Source organism: Sipha flava, unplaced genomic scaffold (assembly GCF_003268045.1).
Source record: "Sipha flava isolate LNK unplaced genomic scaffold, YSA_version1 308_pilon_pilon, whole genome shotgun sequence".
Classification (NCBI taxonomy): Eukaryota; Metazoa; Arthropoda; class Insecta; order Hemiptera; family Aphididae; genus Sipha; species Sipha flava.
Window position 1 is genome coordinate 127,742 of NW_020272985.1, and position 11,115 is coordinate 138,856.

An 11,115-nucleotide genomic window follows, 5' to 3' on the forward strand; every position below is an offset into this window, starting at 1 on the left:
ATCGCACCAATCTTCGACCTAACATTAAAATACTTTTACAATTATTCGCCACGTTACCAGTTACCTCTTTCACTTCGGAAAGAACGTTTTCAGCACTTAACCGCTTAAAAATTTTTTTAAGAAGCACCATGTCGGAAAACAGACTGAATGGGTTAGCTATGGCTAATATAAATAAAAAAGAGCAATTCGATGAAAGTAAAATAATAACTGAATTTGCCAGAAATTCGCCTAAGAGAATGCAGCTGTCAGAATGGAGCAAGTGACTGAACACTGAAAACAAAATTATTATTATTATTATAAATTATATATTAATAAATATTTTTATAACTATACTAAAATGCTTGAATTACGTTTAGAAACTTGGTGGTAGATGGTGGGGGGGGGGGTTAAGAGTGAATTCTCATATCCTCTCTTACCTTACTTATCCAAAAAAAGTGGTTAGCCCCCCCCCCTTTAAAAATCCTGGCTACACCACTGATTGAAACAATACTATATATGATTGGAATTTAAATATTTAAAATAAAAACTTTATACAACATTGAATGTATAATGTATGTATAATGTATGTAAGCATGTATGCTGTGTGAATAATTATTAAAATAAAATAACAAAATATAAATTTAAGACACTTGCTTTAAGTTATTTCAAAATTTTATTTACATTACAAAGAAAATTAATTATTTATTAAAGAAACACAAATAATAATTTAATATCCTTCAAATTGTAACTTAAAATTTAAATTTTTAAAGGCTAAAGAAATGAAAATTGGTTCGTAAATTTCCGGAGGCTATTTGATTTGAATGGGAATAAAGTAATATATTTTTTAATTAAAATAAAGATAAATATAATTGAAAATATATCATATATATTAAAAGTTGTACCATTATCTACTCAATTTTTTATAATAATAACTTAAAAATACTATTTTCGCAAATCACTCAATTTTAATAAAATTAAATAGATCAAAAATATTTAGATAAACTTATATTCTAGAACCCATTCAGAAACGTTTAAATATCGACACCGAATTTAAAGTAAGGGAATATACAGCAAGGATTCGCTCTCGATTCAGTTGCATACGATAAGACACCGCTTTGTTCTCACTTCAATATTATTTAAATTATCGGTTACTTCATTCTTTTACATTACACATAGATACTGCCAAAACTTGATAAAGAGGGGCTAGAGATTCTCGGACCTCAAGTTGAAAAGGAGGACAGTATGTTTTATAATAGTTGGCTTATAAATATAAAATACCGTTTTTTCAATTAATTTCAGCTATACTACGATACACAAATATACTGTACTTATTTTAATTAATATTTATTACAAATAATTAAACTGAATATAAAAATAAAACTGTTTGGTGTAAAAGGGTCTTACGGATATTATGACCATAAACCAGCTCTGAGTACTGCATCATTAATTTGACTTACTCGCCAACATATGAATACTTGAACTTTGACCTATGTGGACGTGTGCAACATATTATTCAAAACCAACTTTAATTTTTAGAATATTTAATCTGATTTATACATAGAATAAATTACTTTAACAGCACACTTCAGATTTATTTATTATTTCTACTTGGCCGCTAACTCGCTGATGCAAATAAAAAACAATATTATTAATATTGACAGTTTTTTATTTTTATTTTTTTTTTTTATTTTAACATTTAGCACATATTTAATGAAAATTATTATTTTTGAACAAAAAAATTAAGCTATTCAATTTTCTCTAAAAGAATACGTACTGAGCAAATTACACAGACAAAATGTTTGAAAATGATTTAAAGACAAAATTAAATATTAATAGAAGTAAAATTGAATAAACAGAGTAATAAATATCTTATGGTCCAAAAAATTGGATTCGTTTTGCCACGAGAAAACACGTATAATTATAATAAAAGACAAAATACAAATAATTGGTATCGATCGCCTCAAATCTAAGATTTTTAATGTTAACTTGTTGAGAAAAGTATTTGATGAGGATGACCTCTGCTGTATGCGATACACATGTCAATAGTTATAATTACACTTTCGTGTAATTTTCGTGTAGATTTTAATTAACTTTAACATAAACATAATATTACGTATTGACATCAACCTCCAAAATCACTAACCCCCAGTAAGTACTTTTTCTTTGTTCTACCATAATTTAAATTAATTTCAAATCAGTTATGTTTACACATACCTACCACGACCTACCGCACTCGTACAACAATTCCAAACCACCGTCTACTGGTATTTTACTCGTAAAGCCGACAGCGGAAGATTAATGCTGAAGAGTTCTTGCCCTAGAGGACCTAAAATCACGAGTTATTTTCTCTTATTTCCCCTCTGCTTATAACAGCTGTGCTGAGATTCAGAGACTTTGACGGGATACCACCACCACCGGACGACGCAGTCCTCAATAATCCGCTGACGCTCATTTTTTTCCTCGTCAACCGCAATAATAATAATTAAACGTCCGTCCGTTTTCCTTTTTTTTTCTTTTTAATTATTCGACTTAATCCTCACGATGTTCCGGCTCTATGCATCGTCTGTTCATCCACGTACCCCAGACTCGTATGAGCCGAATTTTTTCCCACTACAATTTATCATCATCATGGTTGGACCCGGCACCGTCATATTATTCGATATTGTATACGTAATAGGTGTATTGTGTACGTGCGATGATGACGTACGGGAGAAGAGCATGACGCACAGATAAACCTTTAGCGATTTCAATTTATTATAATTTTTACGGGTTTTATTTTTTTTCTCGTCACTCTTAATGCATTTTTTTCGTATTTAATAACGCTTCCGGTCCAAGACACGAAAACTCAGAGTGGCAGAAAAATTAAAAAATAAAGTACTAAAACAAACCCTCCGTATTGAAACGTACGATCTCTTTCAGAATATTATTTTTCTCTTCACGATAAAGTTTTAGTTGAAAACAAAATATCTAGCCCGGACAATAACTCACACATATGTAAAAATCGTTTAGTAAAATTGGCGAAAAAACAAAAGGAGGTGATCAGTAGCGGCGCGAAGTTTCCAATGAAACAGTTATGTATATCGAATATCCAATCCAATCAAAGTTTTAGATTCAGAGTGAAACGTTTAATACTGATGTTTTGTTTTTTTTTTTTTTACGTTATTTCATATATTGATATTTGTCCAAAAGTTTATTACAATACCTCAAATATCAGAAATTGTGTGTACAATTTACTGTTTTTTTTTTCTTTATGGGAAAGGTAATTAAAAATGTTTATTTGTTTTTTTAATTATTGTAAAAAAAACTAAATTCGATCTGGAAATTTAATACGATCTGTCTCATATAATATACTCAAAAAACTATTAGTGTTCAAAGTTAAAATTTGATGTAAGAACATTAAGTTTTTCCATAAAATAACTACAAAAGTATACATACTATGTATATATTTTACTTATTCTATAAATACAACTATATTTTTTTTAAATACCTTAGTCAACCTTTATTAAATCTAATGCATGTATCGGAAAACATGTGAAAAACTTTTAGTTGAATAACATTTTCACTGAATTTAGAGAAAAATATTTAAGTAATGTCAAAAAAAAATTTGGAAAAATATAGAAAATTAAACTAAAATCAATAAAATATAATACACTATTATTGTTAAACTGGGGATTCTAGTCGATCATTTTCTAATGAGTAAGAATTAGGCTAATTAAGAATTAAGAATTAACTAATAACCAGGGCTCGAAAGTTGTAACACTAAAAATTTTATTTTTAGCTCTTAAATATGCACTTAAAAATTTTAAAATATGCGTTATAAATAGCACAAAAAATCAAAAAATATGCATTTAAATTGAAAAAATTAAAAATTTACTAGAAAAATTTAAATGTACTTTTACAAATTGTTGGGCTCATAGACATCTGGACTAGTTGAATTATAAACATAAGAAAAATTTTAAATTATTTAAATATATTTGTAAAAGTGTTCTTATAATTAAATTACTTTATTTAGTCACTAACTATACATCAAGTTTTCAATGAAAACATAAATTAATATTGGATGAGGTGTATTTATTTTCAATAATTTAAATATTTTTAAAAATATAACCAAGTAAATACCATTATTATCAACAAAATGTGATTATTTACTGTATATTAAACCTTAAATTAGCAAAATAGCAATAAAACCCGTAAATATGCAAAAAAAAAAAAAATAGCAAAATTAAATTTTGTGTATGATATCCGAGTAGTTTCAAACATTTGTACCTTTAGATGTTCTAGGACAGGGATGCTAAATCCATAGCACGCGAAAATTTTTATTATTATATATTATATAATATATAATACTATAGGACCTATAATATATTATAATATAAATAATTAACAAAGCAATATTATTATGTACCTAAACTAACCTAGTACATTAATTTTATACAATCCAATTATAAAATAACAAAATATAATATTTTTAATATTTTTTTCATAGCACGCTCTGTAAAAAAATAAAAAAAAAGGTTATTTTGGGCACGCAGTGTTCAAAACGTTTGCCATCCCTGTTCTAAGATGAACCGAGAAAATATACATTTGCTAAAACGGCTGCATACTACTTGCGTCCCCGAAAAAGGTATATTTTTCAGGTAGTAAATTCAACAGGTAACTTGCGTCCATCTTGGGGACACAACTCGACCTACTGCAACTCGTTTGCGCGATATTTTAATATTGATAATTATAAATTCAGTGAATACTATGTTTTAATGCAGGGGTCTTCAACCTTTTTATGCAGCGGGCCACATATTATTTTTTTTTAAATCTTGCAGGCCGCATTCGTTGTAAAAACATGTATTATATATAAAAATTAGGTAGGTAAATTAGTAAATTAGTAAATTTAATAATTTAAAAAAATTGCTATTTTTCTTGAAAAATGCGTTTTTCATCCGAGATTTTACGTTTTTTACTCACCGACATATTGTACAAATATTACGAAGAAAAAGTATGAAATTGAAATTTTTACACATACAGTAGAATATTGTGCTCGTTCCACAATCGATTACGAACCTGCAGACAATAATAATTATATATTGGTAGGTAATTAAATTTATATTATCACATATTTCTGATAGCGATAGCTTAACTGTTATAATTTTATTGAAAATGTAAATGCTATATTTAAAATGTGATCACGGGTCGCATATTATGACAGGGTGGGCTGCAAGCGGCCCGCGGGCCGAGGGTTGAAGACCCCTGTTTTAATGAGTGGATGTTCAAATTTTAGATACACTAATAAAAAATGTCTTGTGGGTGCCATTGTTAATAAATCAACATAACAAAATAATAAAAGTAACCAACTATCATAACCACAAGGAGTATAATAATCAACGATAATAAGCACACGAGTTCTGACACTAAGGATTTTTGTCACAGATAGCCAAAATATATGTGCGCAATTGAGTTGTGCATTTTTGCGCAAACGAGTTGTAGCCAACTCGATCATATCATTCTTCTTACCTGCTATAATAGTCATGACCGAGATGCGTCCATAAATATTAGGTGTTATAATAATCATGTAAAGGTATGTATAAATTGTGTACATGGTATATCTGCGACTATCGGTAAATTAATATTATCAACTATTATAGAGTTTCAATATGATAAAATTAATTACGTACCATGACAATGTTCGGTTGTCGCCAAACAATTTCCTAGTCGTATTTATAAAACTGAATGCTTTGAAAAACTTAAAATGTAATTAATTACTTGTAATACTTATTTTATTCTATGTTTATGACTTATTTGTGTTGGGACGCAACTTGGCTGTCTCAAAAGGTACTCTTGGACGCAAATAGGCTATGATATTTTTTTGGAACCTTTTTTGGTGGGACGCAAATTACCTACTAATAATAATCTCGGACGCAAGTAGTATACACCGGCTAAAACTTTCGAACCCTGCTAATAACTAATTAAAAAGAAATAACTAGTTGAGAATTAGGCAAGCTATGTAGCAGGTACAACCGGATCGTGTCAATGTGTACGATTGTAAATGAATATTAGTGTGAGCGCGCTGCACACCGCAGTGTATCTCAATGCACCGCAGCCCTAATACACATTTTAAGAATCAAACAATAAATTGCATTACATAAATTAAATGTATAGCGCACCGTAACCCACACACAACGTACACTACTACTATATTGTTTTGGTATTATTTAAAATAGCATAGTGAACGCACCAGAGCCCTAACTAAGGTGAGGCGAGGGAGGCACTTGTCTTGGGCGCCTGAAACTGGGGCGGGGGGGCCGCAAAAATAATAAGTAGTTAACTTACGTATTTTAAGAAATATTATTTCGTGTTTTACTAGAAATCTAATTACAATTTTTCAGATTTTCCCGAATCGTATTATACATATTAAAAGCTGTGAGTGTGACAAACCTACAACATCAGGCTTCAGTTCTAACTTCAGTTATAACTCAGGATAAAAAATGGCTCAGTACGGCTCTGGACAATGCACGACAAACTCAATTAAGATCAGTGATCTGCTTATTTTTTATTGTTACACGATTATTACACGATTCATTATGTCAATACAGATACTTAAAAATGTTCGGTTTCTATAATGCAACAATTGTTTTATTAATAATCTATTTCTAACATACAAATACGTAATTAAATATGTAATTTAATTGATCACATTATCGTTGAACTTATCAAAATAAGATCAGATTGTATTTAAAAAATAATATTTATGTTATACAAACAGTAAAAAAATAATGGGTAAATATACCTTAAGTGCTAAAAAACTGCTTCAGGTGCTTTTTGTTTTATAAAAAAAATTACGAATATTTTTCGTAATTATTCCAGTTTTTTTTTAAAAAATTTTATACCAGACAATGATTATTCAATGAAGGATTCGGGGAAGCAGGCTTTAGATGGATGAGTGTAAACGAACTTAGAATGTACTCCTGCTACTGGTCCCCCCATTCTACGGTCCAAGAATACAAAGACTTCGTCAGCAGACTAGAAGCAAGCATTAAGAGTGAGACCTCAGTGGTAAACTTCAGTAGTAGACTTCAGTAGTCCTCCTTATGGGCGAATTCAACGCTAAGCATACCGATTGGGGATGCCCCAAAAATGACAGGAGGGGAGAAATCTTGACTGTCCTCATCGACGCCATGGGACTGGTTATATACAACAGAGGCAATGCTAGCACTTTTAACAGAGGAACCATCATCGACTTGAAAATCGCGACTCTACGCACAGCCCAGAGGACATCCAAGTGGAAGGTGCTCGACGAGGAATCCCTTAGAGACCACTTTTACCTGTCGTTCAACATCGATTCAGGATCCCCGACCCGCGAAACCCCCAGAGCGACAAGGATTGACATACAAAGGCTTACAACATCACTCGACCCGCAGAAGTACCACCCGATCTTCGACGATACGGACGCCGAACAAAAAACTCTGTCCCTGACAAAAACTATACATGCATGATGGAGATCACCTCATTCGGACAAGAACCCCAGAAAATCTGTACACATGTGGAACCCAGAAATTAATACTCTGTGCCGCACGGCCAACCATCTTCGCCGAGTTTTTCAACGAAAGAAGAAGCGACAGGGCCCCGTCGCGAATGCGGCCGAAGAAACCCAAGGTAAGGAGGCAAAACGCCAACTGGTTCTGGCAATAAAGAAGGCCAAAGAATCCTCCTGGAAAGACCTCTGTCACCAAGTGCAAAAAGACCCATTGGGTCTACCGTACAAGTTGATAATGGTTAAACTCACCAGACCCCACCGATTCCCGAATTAAACTCCCAGGGTGACTTCAGAGTATCGTGCATGGACTGTTTCCTCAACACACTACCAGAAATGCCAGTGTCCCCTTTCTAACCATATCCAACGACCAACCGGCTCACACAATCGACCGCGCTGAGCTCACTATAGCAGCCAGAAGTCTAAAAATCAACACTTCCCCGGGCCCGGATGGCATTCCGAACGAAGTACTAAAAGTGATCATGGCGCTAAATTCGGACATACTCACCAGCGTATAAAATACCTGTCTGTCTAGCGGAGTCTTCCCTGAGATATGAAAAAAAGCACGGCTGGTACTATTGAGGAGAGGAAACAAACCTCTGGACGCTCCATCCTCCTATAGGCCTTTATGCCTCCTTGACTGTCTCGGCAAACTCTTCGAAAAAACTATCGACAACCGACTGAGACAATTCTTAGACTCCAGAGAAGGACTTCACGAGAGGCAATTCGGGTTCAGAAAAGGACGCTCAACCATCGACGCTCTAGAGGTCCTAAAGAAGACAGTCAAAGACAGCAAGTCAAAGGTGGGCATACTGATACTAGATATAAAAAACGCGTTTAATTCCGCACCATGGAATGCCATTCTGGAAGCCGTGAGGGAAACGGAAGTCCTTGGAAACTTTCGACGCATCATAGGCAGTTACTTGAAGAACCGAGTACTATGCTTCGAGTCAGGGAGAATCGAGGAGAAGATGTCCGTCAGGTTAGGAGTACCGTAGGGGTCAGTCCTCGGGCCTACACTGTGGAACATCCTCTACGATGTCCTCCTACGAATTCGCCTGCCTCCCGACGTGGAATACCTGGCTTTCGCGAACGACGTCGCACTCGTCGCCAAGGCCATCGACTCCATCGGACTAGAGCAAAGACTAATCCTCTCAGCGCAGAGAGTCAACGACTGGCTCACGCGGACAGGACTCTCATTGGCCGCGCAAAAGTGTGAAACCATGGTAATTACAAACACTAGAACCTACAATGACATGACCATCACTATCGACGGCTACCACATGGAATCAAGCAAATGTGTCAAATATCTGGGCATAAACATCGATAGCCGCTGGTGGTTTTCCAAACACGCCCGCATTGTAGCGGCAAAAGCGGGCAAGACAGTACAAGGGCTAAGCTGTATCTAGCCGAACATCAGCACAGTAAGGCCAACTAACCATAAACTCTTAAGCAACGTGACCCACTCCATCTTACTGTACGGCTCGCCGATATAAGTGGAGGACATGTGTGCCACGGGATGGGTAGCCCTCCAGAAGGTGTATAGGCGCATCTGCCTGAGAGTGGCCTCAGCTTATTGCACCACATCAACAGACGCTATAGGGGTCATTACGGGAATCGCCCCCCCTGGACTTACTCGCCAAAGAAAGGAAAATGATGCACGACAAGAAAAGAAACCCGGAGCGACCGCCACTAATCAAGAACATCATGGAAGCATGGCAGAGTAGATGGAATAACAACGAAAAAGGCAAATGGACGTACACCCTTACACCGAATATCGATCCCTGGATTAGCCGAAGACACGGAGAAACAAATTTCCATTTCACACAAGCACTGAGCGGACACGGATGTTTTGCTGCGTACATCAAAAGGTTCGGAAAACTGGAAAGCTCCGAATGTAGGTTTTGCGATGACCCAGTGGACGACGCGGCACACATGCTATCGAGTGCGGCGCCTGGCATCAAAAAGGAGACAAGCTGAGATGTCAGTAGACACAGACCTCAACCCAAGGAATCTTATCTGGCCTATGCTCGTCTCGAGGAAAAACTAGGACATTGTTGCAGATATAATTCAAGGGATCACGAAAAAGAAAAAACAATGGCGTCATCTGGACCGCGCAGGGTATACATTTGCGTATTTAAAATCCATTATTGTAATAATTTGGTACTTTATAAATTGATTGGTCTGAATAATTATTAATAATTGCTGTAATGAGCGAACAAAGGCAAAGTAAAAAAACAAAAAAAAAAATTATTGATAGTGGTCAATATATTTTATTTTTTAATTAATATTTTGCTTTTCTTCTTATTTAAAAGCAAAAACATGAGTCATTACATTACAAAATTATCAAAATATTTCTAATTTTGATTATTTGTAAATCGTTATCATGCAACATGTGTATAATTACGATAATTTAATTTCATTATCTATCAGCTTTTATTAACCATCAGCTACTAGCCTATTAACAGTAATTCATATTTCATAATGATAATCTATTATTGATAATTTAAAATATTAAAACATTACCTAAATAACATTTTCTCTTGATATTGTATCTGTAAATAAGTTTGCAAGCATGAAGATGCATCGGTATCTTATTAAATATTAACAAAAAATATAACTATATAACTGTAACTATACCTAATAAACGCTTTATTATAATATTTATTATCACCTCTGTCTTTATTGCTTTTCTTAGTTAAATGATTTAGTAAATACCATTATTATTATTATATTGTCATTAATAAATGGTAAAAATATTATTATTTTATTTTTGTTGTGTTGAAAATTCTAGATAGGCCTAGTGGCCTGTTTTGTACGCCATGAGTATTAAAAAAAAAATTGAAATGACATCACTGAAAAAGAATCCAAAGAGCGAAGAAGGCAAGCCTTGCACCTGATCCAATCATCTAAACCAGCTAAGCAAACCACATATATTGTACTCTAAAAGCGAAAGTAGAGGCGATAGAACCCCTCAAACATTGTAAAAACTTAATTGTGCGACTGTAAATAGGGGCACTGTCTCTATGCGCGGTCAAATTTATATGTTATTTCTTTTCGACAATAAATGATGGGACATAGGGGTGAAATAACTGAAAGGTTAGTACCACCCTATGTTCCAATAACATGAAAAAAAAAGACAATGATTATTAGTGTTACACTACTTCTTTTAAGAACATTTTTTTTTTTAAATACATGAAAAATAAATAAAAACATTTATGTAAAAGTAATATATTTTTCACTTCGCTCCGAATAAAAAAATTTAAGAGACGGTTTATTCATTTTCAACCATTATTTACCTGAGTTTTATTAATATATAAATAAATAAACAAATAATTTATATATAAAAATAAATAAATAAATGCCTGGAGTATTAATATAATCGTAAAGTACGGCCGGTTTCTAATTGAAAATTCATCATCAGGAATATACAAAGTCAATAAAATCTCGATTGAATATGAAAAAATAAAGGAAAGAATACGTTGAGAAAAATTGGTCATTTTACATCAGTATAATTTATTTTAATGGGTAATAAAGATTATTTAAAATAAATGTTATTAAAGATATTTTGGATATTATTATGTGTGCAGAAAAAAATTATTATTATTATTATT